Source organism: Nanorana parkeri, unplaced genomic scaffold, assembly GCF_000935625.1.
Source record: "Nanorana parkeri isolate BGI_ZX_2015 unplaced genomic scaffold, ASM93562v1 scaffold830, whole genome shotgun sequence".
Classification (NCBI taxonomy): domain Eukaryota; kingdom Metazoa; phylum Chordata; class Amphibia; order Anura; family Dicroglossidae; genus Nanorana; species Nanorana parkeri.
The window spans coordinates 61,985-85,131 of NW_017307098.1; positions in this window are offsets into that span (position 1 = coordinate 61,985).

Consider the following 23,147-nt stretch of genomic DNA (forward strand, 5'->3'; position numbering starts at 1 on the left):
ACAGTATAAAACTGTTTTATAATCTAAAAGATTCTTATTCTTTATATATATATATAGTACACTTAAAAAAAGTAGCTGTTTGTATTTAAGCTCATTGATACAGTTGTGTTTTTTCATAAGCCTAGCACAATTTACAATGTCAAGGCAATGAGTTTATGAAATGGTAACTATTATCATGCAGTGTTCAAATCAGTCATATAATGCAAGTAAGGATCTGTGTATTACAAAAGCGGTGCCTGAACAACACTGATGACTAAGAGCAGAGATTTATGACAGGCATTTCATATGAATATTGAAATTCTTCCACCCGATGTATTCTATCTTTACAGCTAGCTACATAGCTTATGGGAATGTGTCTAGAATATGCTGAGGTATTTGCCTATTCCAAATGTCATTTCATTCTGCTCCTAAACTTGTGACTTGTCTTCATGTAGTTTATCCTGAGAAAGAAATATGAAAACTACAGCTAATAAGTCAGCAAAATCATTACAATATTTTGTAAAGGAAGATTTAAATCTTAAATTTGTAATTAGGTTCACATGTAACACATACAGTTTAGATTGCACTCACTCCTCCCTTTTGAGTAATGTCCTATAATATTAAATTGTACACCATTTCAAAGCCTATAATTAAATGTTGCAGCTAGGTGTCTCTCATTTTCTCACATACTTAAATTGTGGACTAAATTGCAGTCTTTTAGGCATATTCACAGGAACAAAACAAGGCCGATGAAAAATTCTCTAATTTCCATTACATTTAGCAATAGCCCACGCACATGCCATGAGGCCACACAATATATAATTAAGGGAGTGCTGAGGCCTAGTGGTTTCACTGCATTGCTATTGATTGTAGCAGAAATCTCCCACTTAGTCTCAGGATTGATTTTAGGTGTATTTAATTGAGCAAAGTAATGCTTTAATTATTGAGATTTCTTGCTGTGATGCAGAAGTTACTATTGCTCAGCCATGCATTTGTGCATTTATTGGCATATAGTTTATAGGTTTAAAATTAAAAAAATATAATGCTTTTATTAGCATATGAAGAACACACTGATCACTTTTGTATTTGCAATTAAAAGACGAAAAATTTAACATTTGTCTTTTACTCCACTGTTTATTGCAACTGTGTGTAAAATCTGCGCTTTTGGTGTTTTTCATTTCAATGCAATGTGTCAGCAGCAGTGAAAACAAGTGAATCCTAAAGTCACTCTTTACAATCTGAAGACAAAGTCACTGCGCTAAAAAACTTACAACTTATACATAAATATACAAAAACAATAAAGTGGCTAGTGATAGCCCCAACATAATATGCAACCTCCCCTATAGTGCACATGCAGTTTTGAGATTGTATTGAATTTAACTATAGGGGAGGTTGCATATTATGTTGGGGCTATCACTAGCCACTTTATTGTTTTTGTATATTTATGTATAAGTTGTAAGTTTTTTAGCGCAGTGACTTTGTCTTGACACTGTAATTTATTGTTCCCACTCTCCATTAGATTTAATGAGGACTGTACTGATGTGCATGAAAGATTTGATAAGTTGCTTGGTAGCTTTGTGGGCAATATCTCGCTGGATCAGGAAAAGTTGCATGGGGGTCTCGGCCTGAAATAAAATACAAAACAAGTGTGACAGCACCAAATGTGAAGTTACACTGTAAGTTGTGAACATAAAACACATATTTGTTAGATGGATTCCATCATCACTGATCTTATGTGTGGAAGAGGCAGTTTCAGTCTTCTTGCTTCACTAGCACTATATATGGACACCCAGGCACATACTTGTTTTTCTGTTTATTTAACCTGAAGCTCAGTGATATATCCAACTCATAAAAACCTACACAAATATTCCTCACTTAAAATGTCTTATCTATAAAATTGATTTTATTTCCCTTATTCTATGAGTAGTTCAGAACCAAGATGTGTTTGAAATACTGCTGTTTCTTAGAAATTCAGCTTCAAGCAATGTCAGCAAGAAATTGCTCTGTCATTTAATTGAGGTATAAATATGCCCAATAAGAAACTATGAAATTGTGTGCATTGTTATACAGTATACATTGTTATTTGTGTTATAATTTTTAAAATTTTTGATTATAATATTTTTGTACATACATATGCATCCAGCAGTTGGAGCAGGTGGTGGCTGCTTTTCACATGTTTTTCAGTTTTTCCTTACTTCTTGTTGAAAAACAATCTGTTGTTTACAGAGCTCAATAGCTCTCACACAAGTGAATGAGTCTCCCCCTTCCTGTGTGCTATTCTAGCAAAGGTTTTGATCAGATACAGAGTGTCTGAAAGAAAATGTTGCTTTGTGCTCACAATAGAAAACTCCATTGTTCTTTGGGAATCCTTGATCATGGGTGCACTCTGTATATAAACATATATCTCAATCACAAGTTTAAAAATATTAGGAATATTTTAAATTGTAAAAAAAAGACCCAACCTGTTGTATTCTTTTTAAGACTCAAGACACAAGATAGAAAGTTATTTGCTTCATGTTATCACATTCATCAGAGAGGTGGGTTTGAAATACAGCTCCCGATCGTGGCCGAGTGGCTCAGTCGAGCCGAACGCATATGCATCGGCTCGGCTGAGCCGTGCTGAAAGCTGCAGCTGGATCTTTTGTGAAATTAATAACCAGGTGTTACATTGAAATTATATTCTTCCAAAAGATGAGGGCTTGCTCCTCCGAGGCACTCTAGCAATTAACACAAGAAGGTTATTTGCGAAGTTTCTATTTTAATATTCAGGTTGTGTTTCATTTTCAGTAGATCTTAATTTTATATCTTGGCATATCTACAAACAAATGAGTGTCAAGTGGATTTATATATATTAAGGCTAATTGGCATGTTATTAAAATAATAACTAAATTTCATGGTATGTCATTCCATCATCAAAGCAATATTTTTAAATGATAATAATTAAAAATGAGCACTTAGTACAAGTGACAACTCTGTCTCTGGTCTCTGTTGTGCATTGCCCAATGAATGGTAGATAGCATCGCCCAACTGGAATGTAGAAATGAGGCAAGAATTAACTAAAAGGAAAAGCCATCTCTCAATTTATAGGAAGCAGTTCCACTACCTGTGGCCCAATGTAATTTAATGAATTGCCTGATTTTACTTTGCCATAATTTTGGTGAAATTTGTTGATTTTTGCGATAAATTTGATCATTAATAGAAATCCATTTAAGTCAATGGTAAAGGTGAAATGATGGTGGTTTTAGGTGTTTATAAGGATTTTAGGGGATTTAGATGGCTCTCTTTAGTGTCCTGAGCATTTTATTTAAAAATTAAATAATTCTAGTTTCTAAAAAGCCTATAAAAATATAATACACTAAAATGTATATTAAAAAACAAGGTATATACCTAAAATTGCGCAGGACATTTTTTCTTACTCATTTTAAGGCGATTTTTTTCAACACAGCATGCATTATCACAGATCATAATCACACATACGGGCTGATTTGTGTTGTTTACACAGCACTAACACCACTGGATGGCACTGAGGAGCATAGGAATTTCCTATGCTCCTTAGCTCCATCTAGTGGCAGTAGTGCTTTATGAATGGCATTCAGCCAGCTATATGATGGGTGTAAGATTTATAAATCAGCCTCATAGTGTGATTAAAAAAAAAAAGTTTTTTTGGATTCCTATTAAAAAAGTATTTTTAAATCAAAGCCTATTGCCAGCTTATTTTTTAAATGCTCAATTTCATCCTATATAGAAATAAATGTTTGCCCAGCAGTGCTCTCCTGCTCCATTCTTCAGCGTTACCCTCTGTGTTTTATTTTACTGTTAATTGTAAACCCCTTCATGACCCTCTCTGTAAACTAATGTCCTCCCAGCAAGTGACCTGCGGCGGAAGGGCATTAATTAAAGTCCTGTCTCGTTTCAACTGCAGCGGGATTCAGTGACTGCTTTTTTCTCATGCACAATACTGCACAGTTCACCTGTAGACCCTGCCTGATTTATCATTAACACTCTGTAACACTGTGAGTTGTCACAATTCATGTGATTATGATGATTAATGAATTATGGTGACCAAAGCAAAGTTTGTACACAGCAACAAAATTTCCTACCATCTGTCACATTTTAGCATCTTTAGCACAGCTTCAGCTGTGAGAAGAAAAGGAAAGCTCTGTGACAGGCAAGGTAAAGAGTAAAAAAAATTCCTTTAATAAATTGTTCAGGAATTACCGCTACTTGCACACATGCTTATCGATCATACAGTGCTGATGTGTGTATTAAAACTTAAATATATTTAGGGTTAAATACAAGAAAATAGTTTAGGAAAATAATTAGAATACTATTAACTATGCAATAATTATACATTGACCCTTTTACTGCCAGATACATTTTGTTAATTTTTTTGCATACATTTTAAAATGCACCTTTTAGACCTGAAGAGTAGTTAAAACTCCCAAAACATTGTATATTTTCTGAAAGTGTGGACCCTTTGGAATAAAATAATGGTAGTTTTATTTTTCACATAACAATTCTGCTACTGTTTATTAAATATATATTGTTAGTAAAGCAATTTAAAAAACAAATGCACACAGTCACAATCACAATATAGTAACAATTTTGTTTGTAAAATATAAAAAATTAGGGTGGAACAAAACTGTCCATAGGCAACACCTTTGCAGCTCAATATTGAGGGCCTGTTCACACTTACAACAGTGACCTGCATTTTTCAGCATGAGATCAATGCAGGTCACTGAAAAAACAATAGTTTTCTATGTGCCCTGTTCACACCACAATGTGTGCAGGATTATCGGTGGACTGCACAGTGAAAAAAATGCAGCACATTGCATTTTTTACAAGGCACAGGATGCAAACAGAGATCACCACATAGCAGCGCAGTGCACCAGGGATCTGAGTGGAGTGTACACATTTGTAAACTACAAATAAGTGTGCAATACAAAGAACACTGGCAGAGCTGCCACAACATAATAGTCTGCCTGATAAATTGCAGTTTTTTATCAGATGGACTAGTATCAATGGGCCCTGAATGAAGGCCCTAGAATTATTGATTTCACTCCGGTGTGTTAATTAATAATTAATGTGTGGCGCAATCACAATCTTCATGCGCATGTGCATCCAATGTGCACATTTGCATTTGTATGTGCATGTACCTGGGGGAGGCTTTAAAACTTTTTCTGGGTATTTTTTATTTATTTGATTAAGCTTTATTTTTTTTAGCTTAAATGTATTGCTATCACAACAGTGCTGATAAACCCCGTGGTTCTCTTTAAGGAGACATCAAGGGTCTTTTAGATCCATAATGACACCTCTGTACTCTTTTGAAGCTGATCAAGTACAGATTGTGCTTAATTAGCATCTTCTCTGGGCATGGAGGCTTGGAAACTACAACTCTGAACCCAGAAGTGCTCACAGATGATTAGATGTTTGCTGATCTTCCACCTCTCTTCATCCTGACTCCCACCATAGCCCAGGCCAGGACACATGGTGGGGGGAGAAAGCAGGGGGGCCACCCATTTCTGACCATATAGAAGTGGTCACTTCTACTAGAAATCCAGCAGCCGCGAAAAAAATTGTTTAACAATCTGATGACATGCTGGTGCTTCCACAGATGTAGTACTTGCATCCGTGGCAGCCAAAAGGTTAAACAATCTAAAACTGCATTTTAAGTTTCGTATTACATTTTTTTCCATTTCTTCTTTGTTTCTTTAAAAAAACATATTGAAGATATTGTAAAAAAGAATTTTCAAGCTGAAGAGTCTACGATTGCTAAAACAAAAACGTTTGGAAATGATTTTACTATGCAAAGCAGTTAAAGGTTATTGTAGAGCTAACCAATGCATACCAAAACTTGAAAATGTCATCTGGTCACATAGGTTTTGATAACCCTGGGAAACAAGAAACAGCAAATAACTTTTTTGCTCTTTTCACAAAAAAATAGTTCATACCTATGGCCTAAAAACACCACTGCTAAACGAATGAACACTTACAGGGTTATTCACAAAAGGGTGAAGAGTTTGGAGAAGGCAGGAGAAGTGAACAATCTAGGCCAAAATAGCTGATTTGGAAACATTCTCCATTTCAGCTCACTTTCCAGTTCAGCTATTGTGGCCTAGATTGTTCACTTCTCCTGCCTTCTCCAACCTCTTCACCCTTTTGTGAATAAATGTTAGAACATAACACAAGATACTCAGGAGCCATTCAAAGCACTTAAAAACAATATAAACCACCTAAAACATCTCCCCCAATTTCACCTAACCCTGTGGACTCCAATGCATTTAGTCAATGAAGAAATTCTGTGACATTTTCCAGTTGTATATAGAAAATTAGATGTAGTGAAACTGAGTGGTTTTGACTGCTAGTTGTAGTTTAGTGCATTTAGAAAATCACAATTTTTCAATTTCATATGTTTTTGAATGAATGTTTTATATCTATTTTTTATACAATCAATGTTGTACAAATGGATATTTACTTTAAAAAATATATTTTAAAATAACAATGGGTCAGCTACAAGTGGCAGGACAGTACAAGCAGCTCCCATTCAGACACTGAAACTTTGTACTGAGCCCCCTGCTATGCAGAGAGTCCAGTGTAAACTTCACCTTGATCTATCACCTCTGTAAACAACACAATTTTTTTAACATGTGATAGGTGGAGAAAGCAATGATAAAAACCATAGCTTCTCCTACTGGCTAGATAAGCTACACATAATTGTCCAATAATGTATTCACTGAACTAGAAAACATTTTTTTTAATATATTGAATTGATTTTAATAAATAAAGAACATATGTAAAAAATACTAATTCTTACCTTTGAATAAGTCTAAACAAAAAAATTTTATTTGCATCTTTTAAATTTAGGAAACAGTAATCATAATAGAGATTATTTCCTTTGTGCCCTCATGGTAGAAATACAGCTATACCTATATAAAGAACAATTTAGAAACAAGGTGCATCATACATATGTAAACCTTGCAAATATTAATAAGGCACAACGGGAAGCATATTATAGAGCGAGATATATGCAAGTGATCATGCCTTGAAGACTAAAGATAATGGAGTTATATGAAATATGAAGACAGTTTCTAGTAATACAAAAATAATTTCCGCAAATGGTGCATAGAAGTGTGCAATATACAGTAAATGGCAATTTAAAAATGAGCATGCTGAAGACACCCGGTGGGGTCGAATATACGAAAACACAGCATTATTGCTGGATAAAGTCTATGACTTTGTAACAAGCAAGAAAATTGAGTCAACCAGAAAAAAACCCAATGGCCCTTAGCTGGCATCAAGTTATGTATTTTCATCACTTTCTGAGTTCTCATTACACACTCAGTCAGTACTGGTGGCGATAATGTCTGTGGAATGTGTGTTTGTGTGTTACATTCAATTTAAAAACATGATACTTTAATTGAATAATCAAATGCCTGCTGTGTATATTCACGTAAACAGGCACTTGCTATAAGTACAGAATATAAATACAAACATAGATGACAATAAACCCCCTCTACTTTTCTACATAAAACAATACTTCAAAAATATACAGGATAATTGTCTCTTAAGTGCTGCAACATACGGGAATGTAATAACACAAGTATATCAAAATGGAACATATGTACAATAGCCTTTTTGTTTTATGGTTCAAAATGTGTGTGTGTGTGTGTATAAACTCTTCAACAAAGAGTTTTTATTTTTAAATGTTAAATCTTATTTGCAGTAACCCATTGTAACCAATCAGGATGTACTTATCAGCAGAAATACTCCTAATTGGCTGCTATTGGTTTTTACATGTGACAATAATATTATTCTGTTGAATAGGGCCCTATATCGATGTTGTGGTCTGGAATGAATGTATTTAAATTGGACTGATGTGTAACTTCTGTAAGACAATGTAAACTAACTTACAACTAACCTGTGGATAAAGAACCAACAGCTGCAAATAGCACACTGTATTAGCATATACATCTCACTGTAGACTCTTTGACTTTAGCACAACCTATGTGGGGTGCTTTTTCGTTGCTGCATATTAAACAGCACATTGGACCTTACAGATCTCTGCAATCAATAATAGGGCATGCTGCAACTTGCAGTTTCTCGATAGGTAGTCACTTTGCACTTGCTGTAACAGCAAGATATTATACTACAGTGCACAACCATAAAATGTTGGAAGCTCTCATGATCCATGGTTATAGGAATTCTGATGTTTTTCAATATAAATACAACTGTAATGATTTTGGGTCAGCTACATTTAAAAAGTTGTTTTAAGTTTACATGTCTCTAAGATGTTGTTTTTTTTTCTCCTGTACTGTACTGGATATACAGACTTTGTTTAAAAACACAACAACAACAACGTGATATATCAAAAGGATTTCCAGCGCACTATAGGTTATCTAAAGAGACAACACAGCAGTAGTTATCTCCTCTTAGGCTCGCCCTGTCTTACTCAGAGTAGTACTCAGTGAGTATTCAGACCAAGCCATCCAATACGTGAGTCACCACTCTGATGGCCTGTTCACACCAGCAGCCGCTGGTGTGTGTGTGCCCGTACAGTGCCAATGTACTCGATCTTTTTTTGTTAGAACTTTGTTGAAATGTCACAAGTGGCATTTCATTAAGTTCTTTGGGTTCACTGCAGTGGAATGTGGTTGTACCACATCTCACTGTGGTGCACCTAAAAAAAGTACTGCATGCTGAACTTTTTTAAGTGCACACCACCAGAATGCAGTGGTGTGAACTGTCTTGTCTTGCCTTGCATTCGGGCTGCACTGGAAAAAAACGGCCAGCACAGCCCAAATGCAGATGGTGTGAACGAGCCCCAGTGCACTAGTTTTGTTTACAACAAAGAGCCTTTTACCATTATTCTCATGGTCAGGGGAATCCATGCTCAATTTGGAAGTGTAAACCAAGTTTCTTTTAGAAATAATCCAATGTATTGCTACCAAGATAGGAACATCAACTTTTGTAGGCTACTTTAAGTTTTTCTCTGGAGATTTTGTCATGGCTATAGTTTTTGGTAAGTTTAGACCAGGGTGTTGAAAAGTTGTTGTCTGTGTCATTATTTCTTTCAGCAAATATTACAAGATATATAGTTTTTCATTAGCTAAGATGGAATGTTTACATGAAGATGTTAGTGGCTAATTATCATGTAATTTAGCACACTGAAATGTGTACTGAAGATACAAAGCTGATTATAAGCTAATTGGGTAATCTGCAATTGACATTTTTTTACTGTAGATGATACATTGCTAATTACTTCTTAATTAATACAAGTGGATAGCCTGCTAATTTCAGATGAGCAACCTAATCCTGGTTTCATAAATTAAATAGCTAATTATATTCTGTTGTTCTAATTCATAATGAAAGGGTCATATGTAAGATCTTTTACACTTGAAAGCATAGTTTAACACATACAGTAAATAGTATGAATAAATAATTTGACAATGTATTTAAAACATGTCTTATGCATTTGTATATTTAATTTAAATAAGAAATAAGAAATGGTTAGGCTACATTTGTGGCCCAATTTCATTTTGTTAATTAGCATAGAAGTATATGCTATTGTAGAGGAAGATCAATGTTTTGCATATCACCTGTTGAGGAGGACTGAGTTTTATAAAATGGTCTTATAACTGCCCTTTTTTTGCACACTTTTCAGAATGTTCTTGTTATTGTATATACTTTCGCTGTGTAGATGCTATTAACTAAAATAAGGAATGTACATCTGGCCTATAGTTTCATTGTATTAATAATAAAGAAAGCCACACGGAGCTAAAAAAACATAGTTCACATTTCATGCTATGCAGTGTCATATCGTGTGAGTCCTGCAGAAAAGGGCAATAATTACAGGTTTCTATCACTCTTATAGCAATAACTCACATTTATTAAAATTTTTCAGGACCACATTACATCAGCTGCAACTCTTTATATGTCTTATATCTGATTGCATTCAAATGTTGTGGCATTTAACAGTTGTCTTAAGAAATGATGTAAGACCACCTGTAAGGCAGGTGGTTAAATATAAAATTAAATGTCAATAAGCATTTTATGAAATGAGATGCAGTCCTTTATATTTTTTTCAGGGCATGGCTACAAACAAGATGATGCACTAATGTGTATGATTGATTTTTTTTTAATTTTTTATTATTATTTTTATTACATTTCTCCTTTGAGCAAACTTGTGCTTTATCCCTTTAGGGCAAAACAACATGTCTGTTTTAATCCCCCTTATCCAGCAGCATATACTATCTTTCCTTTCTCTTTCTTGCTGCTCTGTTCAAGGATGGAAGCTAAAGGAAATACCCAATACTTCCGGCTCCAGAGGAGTATGTGTCTAATTCTATGCCAATCATACAACTGAACTCCCCAAAACTAACCCACCCCCTAAACAATGGTTGGCAATGTCACACTCTCTGCTAAGTTCATGCCTATTGATCCTTACCATCTTGTCTTGAATTGTTTTGTGATTGTAATGTCTTCCTTATATTGTAAAGCGCTGCGCAAAATGTTGGCGCTATATAAATCCTGTATAATAATAATAATAATAATTGATGAGTGGATAGGTCTGCAAAGTAGAGGAACTTGCTGTGAATGCAATTTGATTTGCCTGAATATATGTGTGCAGAGTCTTTGCGCACTTATACAAGTCATTAATCAAGATTGCTTGGAATCTTGAATGAAAAACATATTTTGAGACCAGGCAGATCTGTGTGCTGATATTCCAGCAATTAAAAAAATTGGTTGATTTGTGATTCTCCTGATTTTATTGTCACTAGTCATGCATGCCTTGCTTCCTTATTTCCGAATATCCTTAGTATTCCTTTAGTAAAAATTAGTAGCTATGGAATGTGAATATCTTTTTAATTTATGTGAATGTGGAGCTTAAGCTTTCTTGTTTACTTACACTTGTAACTTGGAGACTAGACTCCCTAATGACTAAGCAGCTTAATCTATACTTTTCAAAATTGTACCTAAAAATCAACTTTGTTTAACCCCTTCATGACTGAGCTAGTTTTTAGTTTCTGTTCCTAAATGACTGACACACTTTTTACATTTTTGCTGTGTGATTCTTCCACAACAGCAAGTTTTGATTATTATTATTATTTTTAGAATTTTTTAATAATAATTATAGTATACAAATATATTTAAGGCATTAATTAATGACTGGAACTGCTGAGAATCAGCAGTTACCAGCATTACAGAGGCTAATATAACTCGGCACGTACAGTGTACGTGGCCAGTCATATAGCCACTTTGTGACGGGACGTACACTGTACGTCTCCCGTCACGAAGGGGTTAAACAGAAGTTGCTTTGTAAATTATTACCTAAGCTACTATTTTCTTAAACTAGTCATATAATTAAAGAGATTGTCTCAATTTTGACACAGCCCCAACAATATCACTGTGGAATGTAGTAATGATTTCTATAGTACAGGGGTAGGCAGACTCCGGTCCTCAAGTTGTGGTAAAACTACAAATTCTATCATGCATCTGGCTCTGGGAGTCATGGCTGTGGCTGTCAGAGCCTTGCAATGCCTAATGGAATTTGTACTTCCACAGCAGCTGAAGGGTCAAAGTCTACCTACCCCTGCTATAGGGGAACCTGTGGACTAGTGTTATAAAACTTGTTGGTTTGGACAATTCCAGTTGATTCACAATTTCTTCTGATGGTTTAGCAAAAGGAAGTTGTTAGCAAACATTGTGCACAATGTGGATTTCCTAGCACATGTTCTGATAGATGAATGTTTGTGTCTGCTGGGAAAAGCGTTATGATTTAGGTTTTGTTTTGTTTTTTACCCTGGACTTGATGTTACCACAGGAATAGAGAGGACAATACCTTATGGCATTGTGGTTTCAATGACTCTGCTTTAAATACACCTTGCTTATTATTATTATTAATGAATCCAGATCAAACAAAATATACATTGCCCAGCAATGGAGAGGAGCCACCCTAAAACAGGATATCAGGCCCAGTGCTCAGGGGACCAGATGATTCTGCAGGAAGCTAAACTTTTAAACATCAAGAAGCTGCATCTTCTGTAAGTTATTTAATCAGAAATTGAAAAAGCTTAAAACATTTTGACTTTAATATCACTTTAACTTCCTTTTCATCATGTATTATTGTTAATGGAAGTCCTGCATGCATGTTCCTACATTAGACTGGCTAGTGCTATAATTCAGCATAATTTTTTCCAGAAGTACACACCATTATAGCAAGCATACAGTCAGTAGGCTTTGCATCTCTACATTTCAGCTAAAATAGTGAATTACTTATGCTTTGTTCACATTGATTCAATGTGCCATTATTTCCTAATAGCACCCCAGCACATCTGCATCATGCACTGCAGTTTGTAGTTTTAACAGTTTTAGGTGATTCATGTGTTACTTGAACATACCATTAAGCATTTTCAAGTATATGCTTATGCTTAGACATCCTTGATCCACTGATCAACTTAATACAATCTAATCAGCCAGGGGTAATCCATGATTTAGGGTGAATACTTTTTTGAATTACATTCAGGTTTCTATATGTTTAATAAGGTTATCTGGTTATAACAACACTTATTTAGCTAAGAAGCACTAAACAGGTGATCAGTCTAACAGTCTGTACCATGTCACACATGCTAAAGTCATCATGTTAACAACTGCTATAGTCATCATGTGAGCTGCCATAATAAAGGCAAATATGTACAAGGATTGACGTTATATATTCTGAGTACTATGTTTCATCATATTACTGTATATGTTATATAGACTCATAAAGGTATACTGGCAGTCATATAGCAGACAAAAGGGCATAGATCTCTGCAGCCAAAGCATGGTAGTTATGAACTGCACAATATCCATGTATAAAGAACATTCCTTTATATGTTTGCATAACATGCTGCAATATTCTGCTCTTCTGCTCTACTGTTCACATAGATATGTTTTATAACTTACATGATGTAACGTACAAAAATGTGAATAGTCTGTTTCTTACAAAATGTATCCTAATTTACAAACTCCAAATATATCACCTACAGATGTGCATGTACACCAGCAGCCAAATTCTCTTGAGACCCATAATCCATACCTGATTCCCAGAATGACAGCTACATCCTTCTCCTTAGTCTTAGTATGAACAATGCCTCCTCCGTTGTTTTATTTTTAATTTTTTCAAACATACATATTTTAGGCTTTTCTATATTCTGATTTGAAGTACCAGTTTCAGAACTGCAGTACTAAAATGCAATGTGACTGCATATACCTTAAAAAAAATTTTTGAGCATCGCAGGGGGCCTTAGATCCTAGGGTGCTTTAATATACAAAAAACAACTTCATAGCAATGTTAATTCAGTGACAAAACTAAGTGAAAACTAAATAAAACCTAGGTTAATAGGACTAAATCTATGACGAAAATACATTGCAATTTTCATAAACTAAAACTTTCCAAAAGTAAACAATTCAGATGACTAAAATAAGACTAAGACTAAAATGGCATTTAGTTTTATTTGCTTAAAACTAAAATTGCTTTAGTTTTAGTTTAGTTTTAGTTTAGTTTTAGTTTAGTTTACTTTAGTTTTTAGTTTTAGTTTTGTTGACTACATTCTGGTAGAGACAATTGCAATGTATTTTCGTCATAGTTGTAGTCCTATTATTAGTTTTTATTTAGTTTTCATTTAGGGGGTTATTCACTAAGGAGCCAAAGGATATAGCTGTAGCTTCAGCTAATCCTTTGGCTCACTTCGACCGGAGGAGCCCTTTGGTTCAGCCGAACCGAAAGGCTGGTGTATAGGCTATTCACAATAGCCTGTACAGCAGCCTAAGGTAGCCAAACAGCTCAGCTGAGCTGAACACATATGCTTCGGCTCGGCTAAGCTGAACACACAGCTAAAGCAGACCGTTCTTCCCACAAATGTATTCAAAGAAAAAAAAAATGGTGTTCGGGAGTAGGGACCCCCAAGTTCAAAATAAAAAAAGTGTCTGGGCATTCTGACAGATGACGGCAAAATATAAACAATTGGGTGGAGCTAGCTCTGCCTAACTGTTTACATTAGTCTGGCACCTCTCATATGCTTCCCGCAGGAAAATCAAAACAAATCCCAAGTCAAAACATATAGGCGGAGTCGGCTGTGACATCAGGGCCGGCTCTGCTTATTTGTTGTCATTCGGCCACTGTCCTCAGGTCATTTGACAGGTGCTGGTCAAATGTAATCAGTTAGGCAGAGCTAGCTGTGATGTCACCACTAGCTCCACCCAATTTTCTATATTTTACCAGCAACTGTCAGAATGTCCCTTTGTGGCGGGAGTTTGTTGCGTGGGGACAGGTCGGCGGGCATTGTTTTTTTTTTACAAATTTCGACGAGTCAGCAGCATTGTGGACAATGCTGGACGTTGTGATTGACCTTTGGATTATGGCAGTGGATTCATTTTTTTCATTTTTGCTGCTTTTATTTTTTTATTAAAGGACTTCAATAAAACCGTTGGGTTTTTTTTTCAATTCAATAATTTTCGGCTATTCACTCACTGGCGTTCGGCCCCTATGAGACTGTGCGATCAAGCCAGCCGAACATGCTCAGGATGTTCGGCTGAAGCAAAGGGAGCTGAAGCCAGCCGATCTATGGCTGAAATCATGCGTACACGACTGAAGTGAATAGCCGAACGGCGTTTGGCTCACTTCAATTCGGCTTGGTTATTCACTCAGCTGCCTTCTGCAGCTGAGTGAATAACCCCCTTCATTTTCAGCACTGAAAACATGCAGCTGATGAAAGCTATGAGGAAAAGTTTTAGTCAACTAAATTAACACTACTTCATAGCAATGATGGAAGCTGATCTGCTGGTAAGTAAGGGTAGCCCTCACAGTGATGGGCCAATAGAAATGTGTGGAAGACAGGACAGGAAAAGGTGGTCCAGCTATCAACATGTTAGAAAGTGATGTATTTGCATTTTAGATTTTTGTGGGATCTGGGGCTCCTGAGGTGTTCAATAAGACTTCCAAAGGTTTATGATGCCTTCCTCTGAGTCTTGAAAATACATTAAGATATTAACTTTGCTTTTGTGTTTTGGATAGAGTAGGGAATTGTTTGGACCTCCATGAGGAACATTAGCTTTGTTCCCCTCGTGTCTTTTCCCTAGTGAAGTTACAGAATGCAATAAAAACCTTAAAGAATTATTAACCCTTCCCGAATCTATTCATAATTTTTTTTGAGTTGTTCTATAAAATTTACAGCAGAACCACTAAAGTCTTCCAAGTTGTTCTCCCAGTAGTTCAGTTTACCCTGCTCTCCCCTCCCAGAGCACCTGATCTGTATTTACACAAAATGTTAGCAGATTGGAAAGCTGCAAAGTTAGTGCTGAGAGGAGGAATTAATTGCCCAAAAGTGTCTGCAGCTACAGAGGTCAGTAAGAGCATTATTTTAAGCTCATTTACAGCTTATTAGAATATGCAAATGCTTGATTGTCCATAGCCTGGCCGAGAGTTCACTTTAAACTTTTAAAGCTCTTCAAATTTTTATGTATCAAAGTTACATTGTAAAACTGCGCTGCTTTATATTGTGACAGTACATTAGTAGATAAATTAGACTCTTAAATTTAATTATTTCTAAAGTTAATTACAGACATGCAACTGTTATAATGTAATAATTTTGGTTTTTTTCTGCTTGTGTTGTCTTTTTAGAGAATAGATTAAATGTTGGAGGCAGGCTGTAAGTGATACTTTAATTAAGATTTAATTATTCTGGCATGAAAGGGTAGGTAAGCGAAATAAAAACAATTTATACAGGCAAGATCTCCGCACCTGTAATTGTAAGAGGGCTACATGAGCTTTAAATAATAGGTCCTTAAAACACAAATTGATATTATAGTGAATAATGACACCCAGGTGTAAATATTTTAGTTGAGTACAACACAGAATATCTAAAGACTTAATTATCTCAAATGCAAAATTTTAATCCAGACTAAGTGTCATCACTGAGTTTGCATTCAAATACAAAGCTAGCCCTTTAAAAGTAAAGGACTAACTAATTACAGCAAAATAACATACAATTTGTTGTAAATAAAGGTAGCAATATATTTTTGCAGTGGTGTACAGCAGAACCAGAGCTGGGCAAACCAATCTTCCAGATTTGAAATCTAGAAGAAATCAAGCTGATTAACACACAGCAGATGCCCATTGCAGAATGTATCCAAATCTGGACGATGGTCTCTCATTTTTGCTTTTTTGGTTTTACATTTTTCATGATAAAAGAAAAAACACCCAAACTTTTATTAACAGCCAGACAATGGGGTTGTATCACTCTTACAGGAGGTTAAGCAGTGTGCAGCTACTCTGCTTCAGTAAACTGGTAACTGGTTTTGCTCAATAAATTAAAGTGACATTAAACCCTCAGATTTTTTAACATAAAACAATACTGTAATGTGTGCCTTACTGTAATCCATGGTTGTTTCCCTTCTCTTTGCTGCTCTTCCTTTTAAATCCGTATATCTTCTCATGCTGGGCAGAATTTCTGTTTTGCAACAGACTGCCTTGTCTCTGGAATGGATACATGGTGTCTGTGTGCAGGTTCACAACCTGAGCCAGCACTACAGGAAGAGGCACTCAGCTGCAAAGGGAAGTTCTCCCCCAGCATGAGAAGAGATAAGGATTTAAAAGGAAGAGCAGCAAAGAGAAGGGAAACTACCATGGATTACTGTAAGGCACACATTACAGTATTGGTTTATGTTAAAAAATCTGAGGGTTTAATGTCACTTTAAGGCTCAACTTTGGGCAAGATAACCTTACCAGCCTTACAACAGTAAACATTATTTTGCCTCAGCAACAAACCTTAATCATGCAGGATCTCCAATGTCTTGAAAACCATTTGTTTAGATGCTGGGTTTAGTATGCATAATAGATATTTATTTTAATGAACATGTCGTTAACGCAGGCAATATTTCACTGAAAAAGGTCACGTGACCATATTATCGCACACAATAATGTTTGGTGAATTGAGCCCTCAGAGGTGAATTGATAGATTTTATTTAAAATATTTTTTAATCACAATTACTTGTTACAAATTACTCATGGGCCTTATGAGTAAGCACATATGAAAGGTTTTACAATAATATCTGCATGCCTCTTGACCTGGTAATAAACCTTTAATTGAGAACATAAACAGTGTGGACCCAATTTTTTTCTTGGATGCATGTTTTCTGAAAACTCATTTACCTCTGCAGGGATAAAATAAGTTGCATATAAATAGTAATGGAATGGCGATTTGTCATTTTGTAATGAGCAGAGTCCATCTAATCCTCTTGTATGGAATCCTCTTATTATCCCCTTATTTTGAAAAGTGCTGTTTTAATGTAAATATAATAATAATAATTAGTACTAGTGGGACAACCCTGCCCTATATTATGAACTTACCTTTTAACACCTGCCTCAATGTTTAAAACTGAAAAGAAATATCCTCCCACACTTTTACATCATCGAGTACAGTGCAGGGCTAACAGCCCTTCGTTGTATGTGAGGATGGCAAAGGACCACCTGCAACCTAGAGCATCTGAAAGAAGAGGTGAGTACTGGCTGCTGGGGAAGTGGGGGATAGGGTAAGTAAAAGTCCTTTTTACTGAAGCTCTGCTGCAAGTGAGGATTTTTCTCTTCCCTGGAATCCAGCTTTAACATCTAAACTATCAATGTAAAACATACCTTGTATGAAAATACAAGACTCTGTAGACATTGGATAAAAAAAAAAACACTAACTAAAAGCTAAAAACACCTAAAGGATTAAAAGAAAAAAATATAAAAATACTTATTTTTGACCCCCAGCTTCCAGTCCATTACTGTTAGAAAATTAGTATTTCTCGACTGACACTTGCGATTTAAGCGTCTGAAGGTGATTAATCTTCATCAATGATTGTCCAGTTGTAGATTGAAAAACTTGTGACTTTAATTGTATAATGGAAAGTCACAGCATACAAAGATATTGCAAAAATATAATATACAAATAGATAGTTCAAAGTATATAGTAATGCAGAGTTAAAAAGCATGTCATCTCGTTCTGAGTCTTTACCTCCTGGTATGGTTCTCAGCTTCTGGAGGGTTCAACCAAAATAGCCTAAGCAGGTGAAATAACAAAGTCCCTTCAAATGTGAGTGTGAGTGTGGGCGTGTCTGTGTGTCTGTAGAGTGTATGCGCCCCGCGTGTCTGTCCCCCGTCGCTTATATACCAAAATCGACGTTAACGATTGGTCTATCCTATAAGGTCATAACTCTGTAAGCATATTCTTAACTTATTTCTGACGTCACGACTACTATACTTCTCTATATGGTGCGACCAAAACTACTTAACTCATCATTTCTAAATGTCATTCTACAACTCTATTTAAAACACAGAACCTTGTTCTTAAACCACTCCCATAACAGCTGCTTCTTTACTAGTTCTTTACATATTCTGACATAGCTTCAGGTTTCAAGGGCAACCACTAAAAGAGATATGTCTGTTCAAAGTCATACATCTTCATTTAAACGTACGAGGTTACTTGTAAATATATGTACATGGGCCCATACTATAATTCCCTTTAAGCCAATTAAAATTTGAATCTAAGTATTTTACAATTACTATAGGCACTAGTGATGACTCTGTGCCTCAGCCCTATGTGCAGAGAAAGCTGAATACAGTGGTGGAGCTTATTCACATGGGATTTGGAGTATAATGAAGCAAAAAGTGGGTTTGCAGCCAAGTAATTAGTGTGTGTTGACTGAGCAAACAACAATGGCAGCTTCCATGTTTTTCGTACCAAAGATGCTGTCAAAGCTGAACTCAAATCAAACAGCTAAATGAACAGATGAAATACATAGGACTTGTGGAAACATTTGTAATTGTGTTTTATTAGTCATGTGATCCACAGCCTTATCAGGCAGCATAGGCAAAATGGTGACCACCTTACTCCTTACTTTAATTAAGCAAAAGATTGGTCACAAACCTGCCCCTAGCCATGACATGCTTTTTCTCTTTTAAGCATGTCCAAGCTAGGCCCAAACAATTGACTGAAATTGATTGCTGAACTTCCCTCTTCCATCATGAGTATTTAGTGCTGGGAATATGGGAGGCTGATATCAGGACACATTGACATATTTTGCTAGTTCTGTTGGAAAACACACACATATTATATTAAGGAACTTTATTCATATGTAATTGACACAATGTATTGTTTCCACTAGCTTATTCAAATATATAAGGGAATGCATATAAAATAAACATGAAGTGTGATACATATCAAAAATAAAGAAGCAATAAGCTTTGAAGAGAATATTAATATAGTACATGTCACAAATGGAAATTGTATATCAGTGTTTCAATGAGTAAGCAAAGTAATGGCTGTGCTTATTTAAATATTTATTTTTAACAAATAAATCATGATAATCAGCATAATTGTTTGTGAAAAATAGATACAGAATCTGGAATAACATATGTATGAAATACTCTCTAGCAATATTAAGAAAATCGAACTTTTTTTTATTGAGCAGTTTCTTGACTGAAGGCATTGTACTCAGTGCCTCTCATCATTTTTGTTTTGATATTGCTCCCTCTGGAAATCTTAATATAATAGCCTATGATTCATCATTTTTCAAAGCGGTTTCTAGTAAATACAATATATTAACTTTTTCTTTCTGAAAAAGAGAGATATAGAAAATGTAAAGCCATTGTGCATTATAATTGGTGCTCCAAACAAATGGCCAGATATATCAAGTAAAACCTTATCCCAAAATAAATAGTTATTTAAAATAATGATACAGTTTAGCATAAAAATAAATAATAAGCCCATACTATTTTTTAAACAGCCCTAGAAAATGGAAGCTTTTAAAGTTGGAAAAGTGCACATGTCTACAATTCACCCCTAAGATAGGAGCAGTGACATTATAAATCCCATATGGAAAAATAGTGTGTTGGCTGTCGTTTAATGCACATGCAGTGTATGTAGTACTGTATCATTACTCGTTCGGTATCACCACCATTATCAGTCCTATTAATAAAAATATGTTTTAGTTCACCAAATATTATCTCTTTCTGGCCCAAAATTATTCTGTTAAGACTTGTTTTCCCTAGCAAATAACGCATTTACGCTAGTTGGAGAGTATCTAGCATCCTGCATTAATCTGATTTGTTATCAGATCATAAAATGTACTTGGAAACTGGTAGAAAAAAGCACCCAGATTGTTGTAGGCCTTGCGTTCTATTCCAGTAGCAGGAATCAGTGCAGGCATTGTATAAGTCAAGTTGTGAGAGCCGTGAAATGTTGAAACCACCAATTTACATGACTTGAGAACCAATTCAGGCAACTGCCTACTCTACTAGTCTTGCCAGAAAACTCATCTGCACAGCGATATGCACTAATACATTTTAGGTCTTGTGACAGTTCACTTTCTTAGTGGGTGCAAAACACAAGCTGAACATCTTCACGTCCCTTAATTAAATCATCTATTAATCTCTAGAAAAAAAAAGTTTTGTTGAGAGAAAAAAACTATTTCAGGATAAACTATATGCATTACTAGGAGTTTAGCCGACTTTATCTTTTGAGGATAATATTGTATGTCTTGACAGCACTTTTATAAACTTGACTTCTAAGATGAAGTCATCCAATGCGGGTGGTTGGAAGAGCTGGTTAACCAAATGCAGTTGGGGTGATTTACATTTGGCCACATGCGACTAAGGCCACTCTTAAAACTAAGCCATCTTGTCAAGAGGTAACACCTCACCCACATATACCATCATAATTGAATGTATTGTAATATATTGTTTTATCTTTTATTGTTACAGCCCCAATGAAAGAGCTGTTTTTAATCCACCAAAACATGGTGACTTTTGGTAAACAATAAAACAGAAATGGTTATTCAAATTTCTCGTTGTGCTCCACACAGAAATCTGGATTTTAATTGGGAGGGTTTGTGTTCATTATTAGCTCTTAACCCCTTAATGACCAATAACAGAATTATTTCATCATGGTTGTCCGTGCCATAAGGACTAATGACAGAATAATAGAGTATATTGACATTCATTTATTGCTTGATTAAGTTAGTACATAGTACAACATAGTACAACATAGTAATAGTACAACATAGTAATATGCATGTGCGTCCTGTCCATTTGTTCTCGATGCACACCTCTAACTCTTCAGTAAGAAACCCTCTAATATTCCAATTCTTCCCTTTAGGCAATAGAACATTTCACCTGATGAGATAGGACCTCTAAAGTAGAGTGATTGATTAGACTACCTGTAGGCTGTCTCACTGAAATAATATCCATTCATGTTGTCATGGGTACATTTCTACTTTGTTAACTGGGTGCAATGAATAGCCATACAACCCTTAAGACAAGCTTGATGAGCTTTTTTTCCAGCCATCTATTTTCAAATAAAAAAAATCTTTCTAGAGTATAATCACCATGTTAATGATTCCAGATCATACCATATAGTTTGTTTACAAAAAGTATGTAAATCTCAACCATAAACTACTCTTATTTGCTCCCTTTTGGTCTGTTCAAAATACCATTGGAAGAATTTTGTTATATCTGTCTGTAAGTGCAAAAAAACCTATTTATCTTGTCAAAAATTCAGAGCTATACTGTGTACTCTGCATGCTTCCTGTGTTATGTTAAAGAAAGTAATTAACCCTCCTATGTCGTATCATGGACTACAGAATGATGAGCCTTTTTGTGGTAGAGTTCTGAGAGTGTGGGACAAGTTAAACAAAGCATGTAACACATCTTCATAAAAGGGTTTATTAGCAATCAATACCTTTAAAACACTTGTTCTAATTTCAACGAATGAAACTTTGCCTGAACAAATGCCAGTCAAAGTATAGCTATATGTGTATATATATATAATGTTGTAGTTACCAGAGTATAAACCTGTTGGAATGAAAGGATGAGATTTTACCCTCTTACACCTTTCACAAATGAGCAGATGTAATGGTCAAATTATCATCATCTATTATGATTGATCTGAACTCCCATCTGTCACTTTCCAGTTTGTTGTGTCCCCTGATTGACGAGGGCGGTTCAGAGCGTACCTCGCGCTTTCAGAAGATCTGTCCAGCTATGTAGTGGTGAGCTAGTTTATGAAACTGATTTTCTACTACAAACTGTTACGTTTCAAGCAGAAGATAGATAGCTCTATACTTTTTGGAGAGAGTGTGAAGAAGCCTTAATAAAGGTCTACCAATGCATGCCTGGCGTTAAAAAAAAAACCAAATAGCAGCAAAAGGTAATAAATATTAAGTCAACCCACATACAGTAGAAATTAGACTTAAACAATATTTTCGAAAATAAAAGAGAAGCAGCCATAGTTTAGAGAAGTAACATATCACTGCACTTTGATTCTGCATTGCTAAGATGGAAGCAATTACTGTATCTTATCCCTGCACTGGAAAAATATATGAATATCCCTGAATGTAATGAAGACATAATCTGCACATTTGCTTTAAAACTGAAACTTTCAACTACTGTAACTTCTTGCTGTTGGAAGGGAATTTAGTGAAATCATAAGAAATCCAATTTGTGTCCTCAAATTACTATTCAAAATATGGTTAAAATAATTCCCTAGGGGGAAACTTTACCACAGACTTTTATTACTTGTGCGTTCACATCACGTAGAATGAGTCTAAGAACATCAAACAGGAAAGCCCACATGGAATAAATTAGGTCACTCATGTTACAGCTTTCAGATCTCATAATGTGTGGCTTGTGGTTTTGTCATGTGTTTTAGATCTCAGGAGTTGGCTGATGATTTCCTAAAATACCGCACTGCCCATGATCTTTAATGTACCTCAAACAGCACAGTTTTAAATCTGGAATTGATCATGCATATTTTCAGAATGTAGGCCTCTTCATTTAACTGCTCTGAAGCATTTTTGTGGCATGTCTGAAAATGTCTTAATTATTTATGTGCCCAAAAGTAAATATTAAATGTACAAAGCATAGGATATGTGCCTTAATGTACTAGGGAAACTACATATTTTGGTTTAAAGGCTTTGCTGTTTGTGAACGCTATTAGTTCTATTCCAAGTTTTATAAGAACAGTTCATAATATGTTTTCACTATTTGTACGGGTGATCTTTTACAGTAATTATTTGCACAGTTCATTTTTTTTCCTATGCTTGGTGAAACTTTTACATGAATAGGAGCTTCAGCAAATAGTATTTTTCAAACA